Source organism: Tursiops truncatus, chromosome 15 (genome assembly GCF_011762595.2).
Source record: "Tursiops truncatus isolate mTurTru1 chromosome 15, mTurTru1.mat.Y, whole genome shotgun sequence".
In the NCBI taxonomy this organism is placed as follows: domain Eukaryota; kingdom Metazoa; phylum Chordata; class Mammalia; order Artiodactyla; family Delphinidae; genus Tursiops; species Tursiops truncatus.
Window position 1 is genome coordinate 60861833 of NC_047048.1, and position 17339 is coordinate 60879171.

General features: G+C 50.4%; 1 long non-coding RNA gene across 1 annotated transcript; it reads left to right on the forward strand.

Moving 5' to 3' along the window:
* Window positions 1-2983: 2983 nt before the first annotated feature.
* Window positions 2984-5851, forward strand: LOC141276610 (uncharacterized). The gene is made up of 3 exons (XR_012326506.1): window positions 2984-3097; window positions 4844-4905; window positions 5403-5851. It is a non-coding gene; the product is annotated as an uncharacterized lncRNA (long non-coding RNA).
* Window positions 5852-17339: the final 11488 nt, after the last annotated feature.

Below are 17339 nucleotides of genomic sequence, written 5' to 3' on the forward strand. Positions count from 1 at the left end.
CCTCATGCTGCTTCAGCCAGCTGATCTCAATCATCCCATATGCTCCAGGCCCTTTTGAGACATTATAGCTTTGTTCCAAGTAACTTCCCACACCCTCCTCTGCACCTGGAAAATTCCTGCACCCCGTCAAGGTGTGACTCCAATGGTTAGTTCCCCCCAAAGCCTTTGCAGACCTCTCCAGGTAGAATGAATCCCTCCTCAGGACTCCCACGCATACCTTATCCATCACTTGTACCAGACTGTGTAGTACTTGTCTGCTCCTTGGCTGTTTCTTCCACTAGAACAGAAGCTCCTTGACAGCAGGGATTCTGTATTATATTCTTTCTCGTGTTTGTCTCACAGTTCCTGGTTAGGCACAGAGGAGGCACTCCAAATATACTTTGTTGGAACTGGAGATGAAAGAGAAGAACATCGATGAATGGAACAAAGGACAAAAGTATAAATATAAATAAGTGGAAATATGTATGGAAGAGTAGGTGGATAGACGGATGGATGCGTGGATGGATAAATACAAGGAAGTGTGAACAGAATATGATGGAAGGAGGGAAAAATGGAAGAAAGGGAATATAAGTGGATTTATGGATAGATGGAAAGACAAAGGAAAGGGATAAAATGATTGATGGATATAAGAGAAACTGGAAAGATGAAAGATGATGGAGGGATGGAGGGATAGATGGATGAATGGATGGAAAGAAGAATGGATAAAATCATGAAAGAAGGAAGAGAGGATGGTTGGATAAAAGTATGAATGGGTGAAAGGGTACATATATAGACAGGTGGGTGGTGGATGAATGGAAGGAAAGAAGGGTCTATTACTCTTGTGTGGGAAGATGGATGGTGGAGAGGTGTGTATAGACAATATATGTATTAATTGAATGGGTGAAGGAAGAAAAAAGGAAATTATAGAGATGGATGGAAGGTAGGGCTTCCCTGGTGGCGCAGTGGTTGAGAGTCTGCCTGCCGATGCAGGGGACACGGGTTCGTGCCCTGGTCCGGGAAGATCCCACATGCTGCGGAGTGGCTGGGCCCGTAAGCCATGGCCGCTGAACCTGCGCGTCCGGAGCCTGTGCTCCGCAACGGGAGAGGCCACAACAGTGAGAGGCCCGCGTACCACAAAAAAAAAAAAAAAAAAAAAAAAAAAAAAAAAAAAAAATTAAACAAACAATCAAACTAGTTACTTGGCATCACAGTACATGGGGACCCCAGAATGGAGGAGTGGTTCAGGCTGGTCTTAAATGCATCCTTCCCCTCTGAGCTTCTTTTAAGCATTAACATGATACTGCCAGCCCCCTCTAACTAATGGGAAGTCCTGATTTATGGGGAATGTGCTTTGCTCCACAAAGTAAGAACTTCAGGGACCTTGGGACTAACAGCCCCTGTGCTCCCAGCACTCAGCTGTTCAGGATAAAATTCAAAAGTCCAGATTTTAGGAACAGCTCTGCCACCAGCATCCTGTACGACCTGGGCAAAGCCATTCACATCTCTGAGTCTTCTCTTCCTTGTCTATGGTCCCTATATTGCGAGGTTGTTGTGAGGATTAAATGAGAGGTGCAGAACTTGGTGTAGTAGGTGCTCAGTTAACGTGGGCTTTCTGGTTTTTCCCAGGACAAACACTTCCCGGCCTCTTTCATTAACTGGCTGACTGAACGTAAGTTTTTTCTTCTCATACCTACCCCCACTGTCTCCCAGTCCCCACTCCATCTTCATGTTGAACTCTTCTTCCTCAAGAGTCCTGAAAGCAGGTGTGAAATCTTGGAACCACAGAGAGCCCACCGGACACAGATTCCATGCTTTGATCAATATCGAGCACTGAAGCTGGCTTCGTGGACACCGGCTCCCCAGGGACCAGTGTCACAGCAGGTTCCTGAGATCGCCCATTCCATAGTGATGACTGTGACGGTGGGAGTCCAGGCTGTCTTATTCCATAGTGACTCTGGCTAGAGAGAGATGTCTGGAGCAGCCCGTTCCATAGTGATGAGTGTTAGAGTGGGTTCCCGGGACAGCCCACTCCAGAGTCAGCAGTGTCGAGGTGGAGCTCCTTAACTAACCTACTCCATGGCGAAGAGTTCTGTCATGACATTCCTGGAATCACCTACTCTATAATGATTAATCTTTTAGTGAAATTGTTGAAATTTTTTACTCCATAATGATCCGTGTTATGGGATTCCTGGGCTATCTCACCCTGGAGGGAAGAGTACGTGACGGATTCCTAAAATATTTCACTGTGCTGGTGAGTTAATTGGAATATCTCATTCCGCTAGGTTTCTAGGCCAGTCCCTTTCCTTGGTGAGGCTGTTCTTCACATTATGGTTAAGTTTCCAGCCTATCCCGCTTTATGGTAAAGAGCATTGTGGTGCGATTCTTGAGATGTTCCACTAATCTAGTGTGAGGAGCTTTCCAGTAGAGCCAACTGATTTCTGAGTCTTAAAGGAATTTGTTTAATCATTGTGCTTCCATTCCATCCCCAAACCCCCTATACCCTCTGTGGGGGCCTGGGCTGGACAAAGAAGGAGAGCTCTCCTGGCCAAGCTTCTGGATTGTCATCAATAACCTCTTTCAAGCCGCCTCTACCTCCTCTGGGCTTCTCAGCGAGACTGGGTCCCAAGCAGGAGGCAGGAAGGAGATGGGATCCCTGCCAAGCAGGAGGGGCAGCCTATAGTCTCCCTGTGGAGCCAGGGAGGGCCTGACTTATCCGTGAGCCCTCTTGCTGCTTCCCTGGAATTCTCCATGATTATTGCGAAAGCCAGAGAAGATGACCAGAAAGATGCCCTGGCCTGGGCATCCGGAGACCTGGGTTCAAATCCCAGTTCAGCTACCAGCTCTCTGGTGATCCTATAGCAGTCCCATCCTCTCTCTGGACCTCTCTTCTCCCATCTATAAAACATGCACAGTCTCTAAAGATCTTTCCGTCAATGATGAGTGCTGGGGAAATGGGAGCGGGACAGGACCAGAGGCCAGAGAGGCCCTTGACAAAACTGTGGCCGCCACAGGTCCTTCTCATGGTGGCATCTTCTAATGTCTCTCTTTGCTGTCAGTTGCAGAGACCCCGCAGTCCTCTCATCACCAGGATCAGCTTGGGAACGCTGCCAGGACCACGGTAAGGATGTTAAGCCCAGGAGACGCACTGCGGAGCTCTCTGACCCCATCTCGAGAAACTGCCATCTTGGTTTACCCACCATTGATCTCTCACAGCCAAGCCGCAAACAGTCCCTTCGTTAGAGCTTGGGTTTGCATTCGCTCAAAACCGATCAGATGAAACACCTCTCCAGGGTGGGTACTGATCGAGGCAGAAAAGCCTCTAAGAACCCAACCAAAAGAGTGATGCTCTAATGGGGGAGGGACAGGAGTGAGCATCCTCCCCCTTCAGGCAGTTGGTCTGATTTGCAGCCTAGGGTCTGCGTATTTCTGAGGACCACTGAGGCCGAGGAGACGTTCCACCCAGTACGGCAACGGCATTCCAGTGAGATGCATGAGCCGGGCTGAAGGACTGGCTCCAAGCTGTTTAGGACTCAGAATCAATAGGTGCTACTAGCGAAGCTGCCTGTAACCCTCTAATCCTGTATCCCCCAATCCTGCTCCTCTGTACTCTGCCTTCCTTTCCTGTATAAGAAAATTGCTCCAAAGCCACTTTTTCAGTGTATAAGGTACACTTCAGCAGCTGCCTAGAAAGGATGAAATTAAAACGTAAGACAATACACATTGAGAATTCCAGAAGGTCAGAATCCTGGCCTCAAAGGCCCTGGGAATCCCAGGGCCTTCCCAGTGGGTGGGAATGTCGGGCCTGCTGGTCCCACACAATTGAAGCCCTGAACCCTTTCTTCGCATGAGACTTTCATGGTGCAGTTGTGTGCTTCAGCGAGTGGGTGGCCCCTGTTGTGGCACTTTGGTGTGCAGTGAAGGGAACATCTTTGGAGTCAGGTAGACCTCGGTTCAAATGCTACCCTTCCCACTGACTCTGAACCTCAGTTTCTTCTTCTGCAAAATGGGCGTGAGAATAGTGGCTATTTTATAGGATAATCCTGAGACAATGCATGAGGAAAGCCTAGACGCAGAGCCTGGGACAGTGTCACAAACTGCGTCCACCGGTGGGTGGTCCAAAAACTGCGAGGCAGAGGGAAGAACTGGTGCAGAGATGTGGAGGGAAAATGCAAAGGGCTGTGAGAACACACTGTCAACCCCCCTCCCCACTTCACTCCTGCTCCCCATAGATGAGTTCCCACAATCACAGGGGCTGGAGACTCCATGAGCTTCAGTCACCCTCCTCTCCACTCCCCACAACCCCCGTACCCCCTACCCTCCTGGCCCCATGGGGAGGGAGTAAGAAGAATCCATGGGGTTGGCCCAGGTTGGGTGATAGATGTGCAGTTCCCACAGGACACCACAAGGTGACGCCATGACCCTGCAGATTCATGTTTCTTACACTGTGAAGATAATTTGTACAAAGCAGCATTTTTTTTTTTTTTTTTAATGCAGGGTACTGTGCTGAGCACTTGGCTTTCACGATCTCGTTTAATTTTTCAAAGCCATCTCTCAAGGTCAGTGTAATTAGCTTCATCTTAAAGATGGGAAACTGAGGCTCAGAGAAGTGATGCTACTAAACGTGTAGGTTGGGAGTCAGAACTCTTGGGCTCAGAGCCCAGTTCTTCAGTCTACTGAGACACTTAACTTCAGTCTCCCCATCTGAAAAATAGGGATAATAATAGCAATACCATTACGGTAGGTAATAGACCTTAGCTTTGTTTATTCTTAGTCTCTGCCCAGCCCTGTGCTGTTCTCCTTACCTGGGCCATTCCATGTGGTCCTCACAACCATCCTTGGAAGTAACCCTAACCCTGTTTTGCAGATGAGGAAATTGAGGCTCAGAGAGGCTCGCTGCCTAGCCGACTCGCACACAGCTGGAAGGAGGTAGAGTGAATTAGGACCCAGGCCTTCTGGCAGAGCAGGAGGCTGGAAGAGGGAGGGTGTCCAGGGCCTCAGGGAGGAGGGATGCCCTAGGTTCTCGTTCTGACCCAGCACTACCCTGCCACATCCTTGCTGAGTCCCCCGTGTTGCTCTGGCCTCAGTTTCCCCACTGGTACCACAGGGAATTGGAATTCAGGAAGCTGGGCCTCTTCACCACTACCTGGTTCTACAACTCTATCCTGGGGGTGGGGGGACTCATGGGGTGGCAGCCAAGAGACCACAGGTCGGGCCATTGGGAACCCGCAGTGACGGGAGGGGCCCAAGCCCCCAGGGCTCTCCCCACACCCCACACAAAGCGACCCCAGAGCCCAGTCCTCTCTAGGCCTCCCTCGTGCCCCTTGGGCCCCGGCCTGAAGACACCCTGACTCTGGTGGCTCATGTGCCCTTCTGGCCCAGTGACACATGTGACAGCATTTGTTTTGTCAACCTCCTTTTGCCAGCACCATCTCTGTGAACACCCCGAGGGTTTCCACGGGCCTGGAGAAGAGTCACGTGGAGCCAGATGCAGGGACAAAGAAGGGAGAGAAGAGGGAATTGGAGTGGCCTTTGGTTCTTCCCCAAGTCTCTGCGGGGCCAGGTGTCCCTGGTCCAGAATCAGTGATCCCGGGGAGGCCTCCAGGCACCAAAGGACCTGCCGTGGGAGACTCTCGGGATACACCACCACCACGACGTTCCTTCCTTCAGGCAGCAAATACATGCAGGTCACATCTATGTGAATCTGATTTATGCAAATCTGAAACAGGGTCTTGCAAAATACAAATGAAGTTTCATGTTGGGAACAGAAAGTTAATTTTTCTCATTGTTAAGAATGCACAGCTGAACACGTCTCAGGCTCTCCCTCCTAAGGAAGAATCAAGGCTCCTCTCTTAATGCCACATTCCCTCCAGCTCCCTCCTCCCCTCCCTCTCCTGCTTCACAGCCAGGTTTCCCCAGAGCTGGGCTTCTCAGCCTGGAACAGGTGCAAAACGCCTGGGGCTCTTGTTAAAATGCAGGTTCTGGTGGGTTGGTCTGGGCCAGGGCCTGAGATTCTGCATTTCCTCAAAGCTCCCTGGAGACGCTGATGTTACTCACCCACAGGCCACCCCTTGAGCAGCACACTTGCTTGGGACACGTTTACCCCTCTGCCCGCCCAGTTTCACTGGTCACCCTACCAGCTCAGTGCTCACCAGGACGTCAACAATCTCCATGTGGAAGAAACCAGCGGGCCCTTTTCAGCCTCATCTTGATGGCAGCACAGACATCACTTCCTCCTCCTTGAAACCGGCTCTTCCTTGGCCATCCTTCCCTGCCTGTCCTCCTGCCCTGCCCACCATTCCATCTCTGCCGCCTTTGCAGGCATAATGTTTTCATATTGGCCAATCAGTGTATTCCTTCACCCCAGCCACTGTGATTGGCTCAGAGCTCGGCATGTAACCCCAGCCGGACCAATGCAGATCAGCCCTAGACTTTGGAAGAGGTATTAGGAGAGAGATAATGCTCTTTCTGCTAAGGTTGTTAAGAGAGAACGTGAGCCTGGTGTCTCTGCTACCCCTTGGGGAGAGTCGGTTTGAGAATGAAGCCAATGAAGAAGGTAGAGCCAAGTCACAGACAGAAACTGTCCTGAAACTTTCCTTTGAGCACTTGGATTCAGCCGTGCCTGAAATCCATTGACCTTTGAGTTAACGGGAGCCAATGACTCCCTTTTGCACTTAAATCAGTTTGGGTGTGTTTTCCATTACAAATAACACAAATAATCCTGACAGATGCAATTGACAAACACATTGCAGCTCATTCTGTGTAAACCATCCTGGGAAACAAGAGATGAATCTCAGACAGACCTCGGCCTCTCAGAGTTGACAATCGTGTGTGTGCGCGCGTGTGCGTGTGTGTGGAAAAGGAAGAGACTTATTCAAAAACCACAAGGCAGGAAAGTAAGAAGGGCCAGTGGGGTGGATCATTGAGGGTCTCGTAGGGGATGTTCCCTGAAGGGTGGGGGAGATTTTTTTTTTAACATCTTTATTGGAGTATAATTGCTTTGCAATGTTTTGTTAGTTTCTGCTGTATAACAAAGTGAATCAGCTATATGTATACATATATCCCCATATCCCCTCCCTCTTGCGTCTCCCTCCCACTGTCCCTATCCCACCCCTCTAGGTGGTCACAAAGCACCGAGCTGATCTCCCTGTGCTGTGCGGCTGCTTCCCACTAGCTAGCTATTTTACATTTGGTAGTGTATATATGTCCATGCCCTCTCTCACTTCATCCCAGCTTACCCTTCCCCGTCCCCGTGTCCTCAAGTGCATTCTCTACGTCTGCGCCTTTATTCCTCTCCTGCCAGATGGGAGAGATTTGCAGGGTGTGACATCATCAGACCTGGCTCTGGGTACAGGGAGGAGTTGGTGCAAAGTAGGTCCAGGAAGACAGAGAGGAGGCCCTGGGGATCGTCCAGAGAGACAAGAAGCCTGAGAATGATAGTGAGAGAGACCCCACAAGACATGTGTCCCATGACGAAAGGCAAAGAGTTCTGCTCTTTTCTCTGCATTTCCTCCCCTTTAATTCAGTGGCCACCATGTAAGGCTCCAGGACGTTTTATTCTCCTTTTTATTCAGTGCATCCCCAGTGTCTCCCAGCCAGGATCAGCATCTGATTTTAGAGAGGAGGTTCAGAGAGCTGACTTGCCTAAAATCACCACCTGTAAGAAGTAGGGTCAGGAAAGAGATCCTGTCCTTTTTCTGACCCTTAATCCTTCCCCTGGGCAGAGTTAGCTTTTCTGAGTACCCACCATGTGCCAGACACCGGGCTAACTGCTTTCAGGCTTAAACCTCACCTAATCCTCACACCAACTTTATCAAATGCACTATCGTGAGCTCTACTTTGCAAATGAGGAATGGAGGTTCAGAGAGACTATGTAACTCGCCCAAGGTCACACAGCTGGTCAGCAGCAGGGTTAGGGCTCCAGCTGAAGTCTGGCTAATTGTCGAAAGCCCTGTGAGACAAACACACTCAAAGCTACCCCAAGTTTGGGGATTCTGCCAACATCGGTCTTTTGTATTATCTGTATTATCTCCAGCTACACCATAATGTCATATTGTTTCTTCTTTCACGTCCCAAAGTGCTCAATTCAACCCAATTCAGTGTTTATGAAAGGCCTTCCTCAAGACCAGGCTCTGTGCCAGGGACAGAAGCCAAGGCAGGAAGAGGGAAATTTCTGACCATTTGCATGAAGCTTTCAATGTACAGAACATTTTCAAGAACATTACCTACTTTGGGGAAAATAGTTGTCAGTATGTATGTTTGCCTCCACCCACTGCTGGTGGGCACTGGAGGTGGGCACACACGGGTGCTCTTTGGGACCCCAGAGCCTGGCATGGGGCAGGGCCAGAATAGAAGTTCCAAACAAATGTGATGAATGAATGGATGATGGGATGAGTGGATGGATGGAAGGATGGGAGGATGGATGGATGGGTGGATGGAAGGATGGGAGGATGGATGGATGGGTGGATGGAATTCTGGGAGGATGGATGGATGGATGGATGGATGGAATTCTGGATTCTTCTTGCTAGATTCTGGGTCTCATCCCCTACATTCATCTGTTCAGCCAGTTGGTCAAACTTGATTAAGTTGCTCTTTTCACTTTAATTCAATGTAGTGCTTATTGGGACCTACCGCAAGCCAGGCCCTAGCTGGCTCCTGGGGACACAAAGATGGCAGAACCGTGGTCCCTGACCTGAAGGAGACCCAGTCTAGCAGAGGGGAAAGGGCTAACACACATTCCTTCAGCCAACAAACTTTTATGGAGTGCCGCCTCTGACACAGAGTGATGCTAGGGAAACGGAGATGGACCAGAGTGCTTCCTGCCCTTGAAGGGCTCAGACAGTCCAAGAGGGATGTCAGTGATTAACATGTAAATGACAGTGTGATGTAAGTGGCTCAGAGCATGGGCTCTGGGATCAGGTTACCTAGGTTTTAATCCCAGCTCAGCCATTTACTAGGTGAGTGACCCTGAACAATTCACTTTCCCTCTCTGTGCCTCAGTTTCCTTGTCTATAAAATGGGGATAAATATATTACCTGCCTCTGGTTGTTTGGAGGAGCAAACAATGAGATTACACTGTCCTTCAGTAGTCACGAGCTGATCTCAGTGGCTCATCTACTGCCCTGGAGGGTGGCCCATCTCTGGGACAAGGACCAAGATTCATTCATCTTTGACATAGGACTTGGCCCTCAGGAAGAGCCAATAAACAGTTATCAAATGGATGAGTGGTCCCAGCACAAAACTATTAACATTTGTTAAATGAATGAATGAATGAAGGGATAGATAGGTGGATGAGGGGCCCAGTTCACTTTAGCAGGAAGGATCTGGAAGATGACACAGGGTGAAGACAGACAAGAGATCAAATTCTGGGAGGTCAGCTAAGACTAGGGAGGGATTCAGAGCTCACTCATGTCAATAGGCTGCTGGCCTCATTCTTTGGCCCATTCATTCATTCAGACAGTCAGCCAATGCCAGTTAGCCAAGCTAGGTCCTGTGCTGGTCACTGGGACCTCGGAGCTGATGCAATCCCTCACCTCAGAGATCTGATCTCATAGGACATAGCTGACCTCCCTTTCCCAACCCCTCTCTTTCTTCTTTCCTCCTTCCTTTCCTCCCTTCCCCTCTCTTCCCATCCTCTCTCCCTTCTTCCCTCCCACAAACATCATTTGATTCCTACTCTAATCAGATCTTGCTCTGAGGGACCCAAGGTGAAAAATGATAAGGTGTCCAGACTTCAAGGGACTCAGGGAAGGAGCCAGACCTGCTGAACATTCCTTTCAACTGTGTGCTGAATCTTCTCTGGGAGATTTGGGCAAAGTGTTCAGGGGACATTTCATGGGGCAGGAGGAAGAAGACCTGAACCTGGGAGGGGTGTGGGACGAGCCCGCCTGTCCATCGGTCAGTTCATGAGAAGTAGTTCTTCATTTTCTAGGGGCCGGCACCTGGGGGAGCTGTTTAACCCAAAAGGTGTTCCAGACACAGAGCCCAGGGCTTGGGGAAATGTTTGCAAGCTGAAAAAAACAAAATGTGTCACCTTCAAAATCAGAAAAATGTCAAAATCTTGAAGTTTAAATTAAAGATCTTCAGACTGTAACATTATAACAACTTTGTTAATTGTTATATTTAGCAGTCATGAAAATGACAATATGTTTGAAAACAGTCGTTACTTTGATCTTTTCCTATTTGGCAAGAATTCCCGAGGAAGCGATTCAAGTCTGAGAAATGCGAGCCTGTTATAAGTTGGATGAATTATTCCTGCCTGACTGATTTCTAAAGCAAAATGACAATTCTTTCAGCTTTCTTTATAGCAACATGAAGAAATTACATTCGGTGGGTGGGACGTGGGTGCCCTTCCATATGTCTGCCATTGTGAGGGAAGTGGTGGGGGAGGGGAGCCTGTGGGCAGAACCTGGGAGCTGAGTGGGAGCGCGGAGACTCAGCCAGCCCTGCCCCTGCCTCTGTGCAACCTCAGCCACACCCACGTCCTCTCTGATCTCAGTAGCCGCGATGACCTCCTAGGACCTTTCTCGACTCGGGGCTGAGCCGCGGTTGGAAAGAGATACCAGCTCGGAGCTTAAGGGCTGAGTCAGCGGGACCAGGAAGCTGCCATGGCGGAGGATTAGCAGTCACGCGGTGAGTAGGATGTCCTAGTCCTGGGAAGGCTAACCCTTAATGCCTCGCTGAAGATTTTCAATAAGAAATTCATCTCACGACCCTCGTGGCTGGGACCTTTGTCCCTGAAAGACAAATACCTTCGGTGCAAGGAGCTGTCATCACTTCTCTTTCCGGGATGACCTGGACCAGCCTGTCTGGACCTCAGATGTCCTCAGAAGGTACCAACCTCCCTACCCACCGCCAGCACCCTTTGCGTGCCCCCCCCCCATACCCAGGCCCTGCAGGGTTTGGAGAGTGTTTGGGCGGGAAGGGGCACTGATGCACCCCGAGTTGTGCCCACCCGACTGTTATCCTCTTGTTGCACGTCACAGACGCCTGGAGAAGCACTCAGCCTGGCATTAGCGCCCAGAGCAGAGGAACAACAGGCTCAGAGGGGCCCACAGCTGAGGGGAGAAGCCCCCCGCCAACAAAGCCCACGCTCTCAGCCACTACACAGACCTGGGGTCACCATAACATGGAGGGGTCTGAGAGAAAGGAGCAATGGGTCGTAATGCAGCAAACGTGCCAAGTGTCTGGGGAGAGGCAGATGTGCAAGCAAAATACTTGAAAACAGAGCGACCATGGCTCTCCCTCAGGAAGTCACCCGTGGGCAAGGTCCCTGATCTGTGTATTATAATAACAACAACAACAATGACAAGTCAGGGAACATGTATTCGACAGCTACTATTACAGGACATTGTTATGGCACTGGGGACGCATCGGGGAACAAAACAGACAAAATCCCTGCCTCATGGGGCCCCCATTCCAGTGGAAGAGCAAGAGGAGCACATCTTTAGAGATTGTGTCCAGGTTTATACATGTTAACTTGTGTACCCTTCAGACTGGCTCAGTGAGGTAGGTAGACCCATTGTGCCCACTTTACAGGTGTGTAAGCTGAGTCTCTGAGAGGGAAAGGTCACAAAGCTAGTAAGTGGCAGAGTCAGGATTTGAACCCAGGCCTAGCGTGCTTTTGAGAACTGCGCACACTGCCCCTTGTCACCCTCCTGTTTTCCTGGGCTCCTAAATGCTGTGATAGGTCACCACTCACTACTATTTATTGTAATAATAGTAATGATGATGATCGCAATTATTCATGGAACACCTTCAGCAGCCAGGGCTGGGCTGGGCTCTCTACTGACATTTCCTCATTTAGTTCCCCCAGCAGCTCTTCTAAGGTAGAGGACATTCTCGTTCTCATTTTATGGTTAAAAACCCCAGACCTCAGAGAGGTTAGGGTACTTGGCTGCTGTCACACAGCCAACAAGGGAAAAGTCCGGGAGGCACAGCCAAGGCTGACACTAAGAGCAAGCTTATTGCGCTGTTATAAATAAAATGCATGAATTTTAAAATGTGTATATTTTAATTAATCGGCAATAAAGAAAAATGCTTCTGCAGACTGTAATAAATATTTATTGAACATCTACTGTGTGTCAGGCCCTGGGGATGATGCCCTGTGGTCCTGGCCCTCATGGCCTCAGAGCAGGGACGATTATCACTGTGCCCTAGGAGCTGGTGGGATTCCTGCTCAGAGCAAGGGTGTGGGGTGCTCCAGCTGGTGGGAGTGTAGCAAGTAGCCCCCAGATGTTCCTGACCACCTCTCAGAGTCCTGAGAGCTCAGCTGTCTAGCAGGGAACCTCTGCTCATTTTGTAGTTAGAGGAAACGGAGACCCTAGGAGGAAATGAGCGTCTTGCTCCAGGTCACAAAGCAGGTTATTAACAGAGCCAAGACTGGAACCCAGATCGGGGTCTCCTCCTCCATACCCCAGCACCAGGCAGGTCCCAGAGTCCCACCCTCCATGAACATGTGGTGTCAATGTGCCCATCACCAGCTGGAGGGACCTTTAGAGATGACCTGGTCCCGCACCGCCAAGTGTGCGGTTGCTCCACTCTCCCCTCGTGCACTTGTGGCAGACATTACTAATCAATGATGCCCTCTCAGCCCAGGAGCTGCCTGGGAGGGCTTCTCAGCAGAACGCTCCCTCCAGTCCCTACAATCAGTCAGACTTGTAATTGAGAACATAGTTCTTAGAGTTCCCTTACTTGGCCCCGGAAGGGAAACGGAGGCTCAGTGAGGAATGACACCTGCCAAGGGCTATACACCAGCACCTAAGGGAGTCAGAATTTCCAGACACTGGTATACTGGAGGCCTGAGACCATTTTAGCTCATCTGGTCTTTACTGCACACAAAAAGAAGAAATGCTGTTGCCGTTGATTAAGCATTAAGCATACTGGATGCTTAATCTTCTCACTTAATCTTCTCCATAACCCTGTGGGGCGGGGCCATATACAGATGGGAGACCTGAGTTGGAGGGCAGTGAAGTGACCAGAAACCAGCAATAATTATAATCATCATCATCACTGTTGTCACCATGTATCGGGGGCCTACCACACGTTATCCCACTGCATCCTCACAATATGCCTGGGAGGAGAGTCCCATCATTAGTCCCATTTCACAGGTAGGGGAACCTGAGGTTCAGGGTGATGAAGCCCCTTGTCCAGGCAGCACAACCAGCTACAGACAACGAGAGAGGATTCAATCCCAGCCTGCCCAACTCCAGAGCCGGGGTCTGACTACCGCCCCCTCGGTACCCTTTTAATTTCCATCTTGCAACCTGGATCCAGGCGCGAGGGGTGTTTACCCATTTTACGATGAGACAGCTAAGGCCTGGGGTGAACACCAGTTCTGAGTCTGAGGTCACTACATCACACTTGGCCCCCTGGGTTGCGTTCCTGAGGCGGGAAAAACTCTTCACAAGATTTCAGCACAGCCCTCAGCTCTGTGCCCACAACCAGGGCAAGAGGAACCTCATGTGTTTGCAGAACTGGGCACAGACAGCCAGGGAGGGGCGTCTGCTGATCGGCCCAAGGCTCTGCTGGATGGCATCTTCCACGTCCCAGGCCCAGGCTCGGGCACCTGGGCTGCCACCTTCTCCCTGCTCTGTGCTCTGATGGTGACACCACAGTCAGCGTGAGGAAAACTAGCTCCCGAAGCCTCCAGCCCTACCCCTACTTTCCTCTGGACGCGTTCATGTGGAGGACAGGCTTACAGGTCCCTACTGAGCTGCAGGTGGGTGACCGGAGGAGATGGACACTGGGTGACCTGGAGCTCCCTGCTGGTGCTCCCAGCCTGATGCCAAGTGGGCACTCATCTGTGCTTCCTGGACCATATTCCAGGTTGACACAGGCCCAATGCACCAGGCGTTACAACCAACTCAAACAGCAGAGGCTGAGGAATAAACAGGATATTCTAGCCCAAGGACTCTCCCGCTCCACCAGCTGGCCTCAAGTGACATGGTAGAAAGGTCCTTCCCTGGGGACCCAAATTCCTGTCCTTGTGAGTCCTGGGCGAGCCACCTCCCTTCCCTGAACCTGTTTCCTCAACTGGAAAATGGCGCTTTGCAAACCTCCTCACGGGGTTGTCGTGGGCACCAATGGCGAAAGTGGACCTGCAGTAAGAAGCCCCGGGCCAGGCACTCACCCGCACCTACTGGGTGCTGGGCACTGGGGCCAAAGAATGCGACTCGCTGCTGCCCCCAGAGGCTGCGAGCTGGAACAGCTGATCTCAATGGGAGAGGATGCAGAACTGCGTGCACTCTCCAGCCTTGCCCTTTCCCATCTGTGTGGCCTTGAGCAAGTCATCCTCCGCTTCTGAGCCTCACACTCCTCAGCTGGGAAATGGGGGCAGTAACACCCCCTGCGTGGTTGCTGAGGGCATGAAACAAGATGAAGCAGGATAAGCACCTAGGGTTGTGAGGGTCATGTCTGGGCTGAGCTGGGGCTCCAGAGGATGGGGTGGAGGTCACAGCTCATAGAATTCAGGTAGAAAGTACCTTTCAGCCATCTAGTCCAGTTGTTTCCATTTCTAGCCAGCCATCCCCAGGTAGCTCCATCCCGGAGCCCCTGACCCTAAGTATCTAGGGAGGGCATCAGGCATCTATGGTTTAAACAAACTTATTAGGTGATTTTGTTTAATCTTTTTTTAAAAGACTATTGCCCAGAGTAGAAAATTTCAACAAACCTAAAAGATATGAAATGAAAGAGGAAAATAAGTGTAGCCTGTGTAGCCTTGGATGAGTCCTTCTCCTTCTCTGGGGCACAGCCTCCACAGACTTCCCAGAAACGAGGTTAAATTGATGAACTCTAAGCTCTCCTGTGGCTTTGATGTCTGTTATGTTTCCAATGTGGTCATGTGACCCTTGAGTAGTCATCAGAAGGGAGGAAGCAGATGTGTATCTACAAATGTGTTAAGTCAGGATTTACTGTGGGTTTGAATGGCATGATCCAACTCACACTGGCTTCAACAAATATAAAAGAGGAAGGGAGAAATGTGTTTGAACTGGAAAGTCCTGGGCATAGAGGACTTCAGGCACAGCTGAATCCAGGCACTAAAAGGATACATTTTCTCATTCCCTTAATATGGCTTCATTCTCTAGTGAGACTTGTCAGATAATTGTATCTAAATTTTTTAAGGACAAAAACAGACCCAGGCAATCTGTGCAGACCCAAAGCCCCCTTTGCTGGTAGTGAGCTCTTTTATCCAGAACAGTAGTTACATGGTCTCCATGATACTGTAAATGTACCCCTTGTGTAGGGACGGAAATGTATGTGTTTTCCTCATATGAGTCTAGCTTATGCTGTCTTGTTCTTGCATGTGTGCATACATGCATGTGGGAATGTGCACATGTTCACATGTGTAAGTATGTATGTGCTTGCTCAAGAGTCCCACACACACACTGTTGGGATTAGGATCCAGAGGACCTCAGAAAAAAGGGGGGGCATGGTTTCTCTCCACTTTGGTAGATTTAGTCTAGTGTACATCAGACTTGGTATACACTAAGCCTTTAGCAGAAGGGGGCCCTTGAGGGTGTGGTAAAGTCTTATCCTCATGTGGGTTGGAGCCAGTGAACTTGCAGAGGAGTGAGCGACCCTGAGAATATGGCTCTGAGAAAGCAGGACATTTGAGGTGCATGTGTGCCCACCTCCAGGCCCGCCCCCAGGGGACAAGAGTGTCTAGTTAATTTCACCTCAAAGCTCAGCCATGAGAGGCGGCTGACATCCGTGGGAGAAGCTGGCTTTGTCCTGGGTGTGGTCCATGATGAGAAACAGCACCCACAGCAGCCACTGTGACCCCAGGAGGCCACGGCCAGGTGGCGGTGGGGTCTTGGGAGGAGGGAGGGTGAGAAAAGGAAAGAGGCAGGAAGCCTGAGGGAACCATATCCCCATGAGGCAGCCAGACTCAGGTAGAAAGAAAATCTGGGGGAAGACTCATACAAACGTGCAACAATGGTCTTTGAACAACAGACTGAGGAAATGTAGAATGACGCATACTCACAGTCACATGAAGTCACACAGGACCTTAGCAGTCATCTGATCAAATTCTTGAGCATCTCTGGTGATGGGGCCTTCGCCACCTTCCCACGTAGTAGGTGGCCTTATAGGATGCCCCAGAGAGAGGCTTGGAGCATTCTACAGACAGGTCAGGGTCTAGGGGACCCATGTGAGAGGAAAGCCCCAGAGTGAGTGTGGTAACAACTGGCTGAGGGCAGAGAACAAAGGAAAAAAGTCAAATTATGATGATTTGCCATAAAGGAAGCCAGCAAGGAGCTGAGATCAGGGAAGGAGGGGAGGGACCACCTCAGGCAGGCAGTCACGGAAGTTCTGAGGTGATGTCAAGAGCCAGAGACAGCTGGGGAGGAAAGTTCTGGGAAGAGGGAATGGTCTGTGCAAAGGCCCAAGGCAGCAAAGAGGCTGTCATCTTTCTAGAACAGAAGGAAGACAGTAGGGGCCAGGGAGGGAGGGGTAGATGAGTTTGGAGAGGCAGTGAGCAGATGACACAGGCTCTTGTGGTCTGTGGTGAGCACTTTGGGTTTAAGCTGAGAGAACCCTCTGGCTGCTGCATTGAAGGTAGAGGGGTTGGGGGCAAGTGTGCAGAGGGAGACCGAATATTGGGGGTTAATATGGAGGCAGATTTTGTTCACTTCCAGGAGGAACGCTACTGAATAAGTGGAGCAGGCAGGCTTGGGGGGATTGTAGTGAGCAACCCGTCATTGCAAACACTTGCCCGGAGGCTGGCTCCACCGTGAGGGATGTTGTGGACAGCACTCAGACACCAGAGGAAGGCTGGGAAGAATGACCCCACTGGTCTCTGACCCAGACTCTATGGGTCACAATTCTAGCCCCATCTCTGTCCCTGTCTTACTGGATGACCTCAAGCTGGTTGCTTTCCCTCTCTGAGCCTGAGTTTCCAAATGAAGACAGAATTAGGCTGGATGATCCCTGTGGGTCCTCCTGCCAGAACATTCTCCAACTCATCAAGTCTATCCATTCTCAGTCTTTACCCCAGCCCCCACCCACAATGGCAACCGTCTTGGCAGCTGGAGGCTCTATGCGAACCTGATCTTAGTCTTGGCACAAAGTCCTCTCCATATCCATCCATTCCAGTTCAAGCATCCTCAGTGATCTTTGGGTTGGAAGTCTCTGTGTTCACTCTGGACAGGGGTTATTTTCTTTGGAGTCTCCTTGGATGGCTCTGAAACCAGGGCTTGCTTCCATGGGCAGGCTCCCATCCCATCACCACCATATAAGGGCCATCACCACCCAGCACAATTCCAGGAGACTGTGCAGGGGAGCAAGGATTTGGTATTTTCCTCCAAACCTGTGAATGGTGGACTTCCCCATTAATGTCTCCCCACATGGAGGCCTTCAGAAGG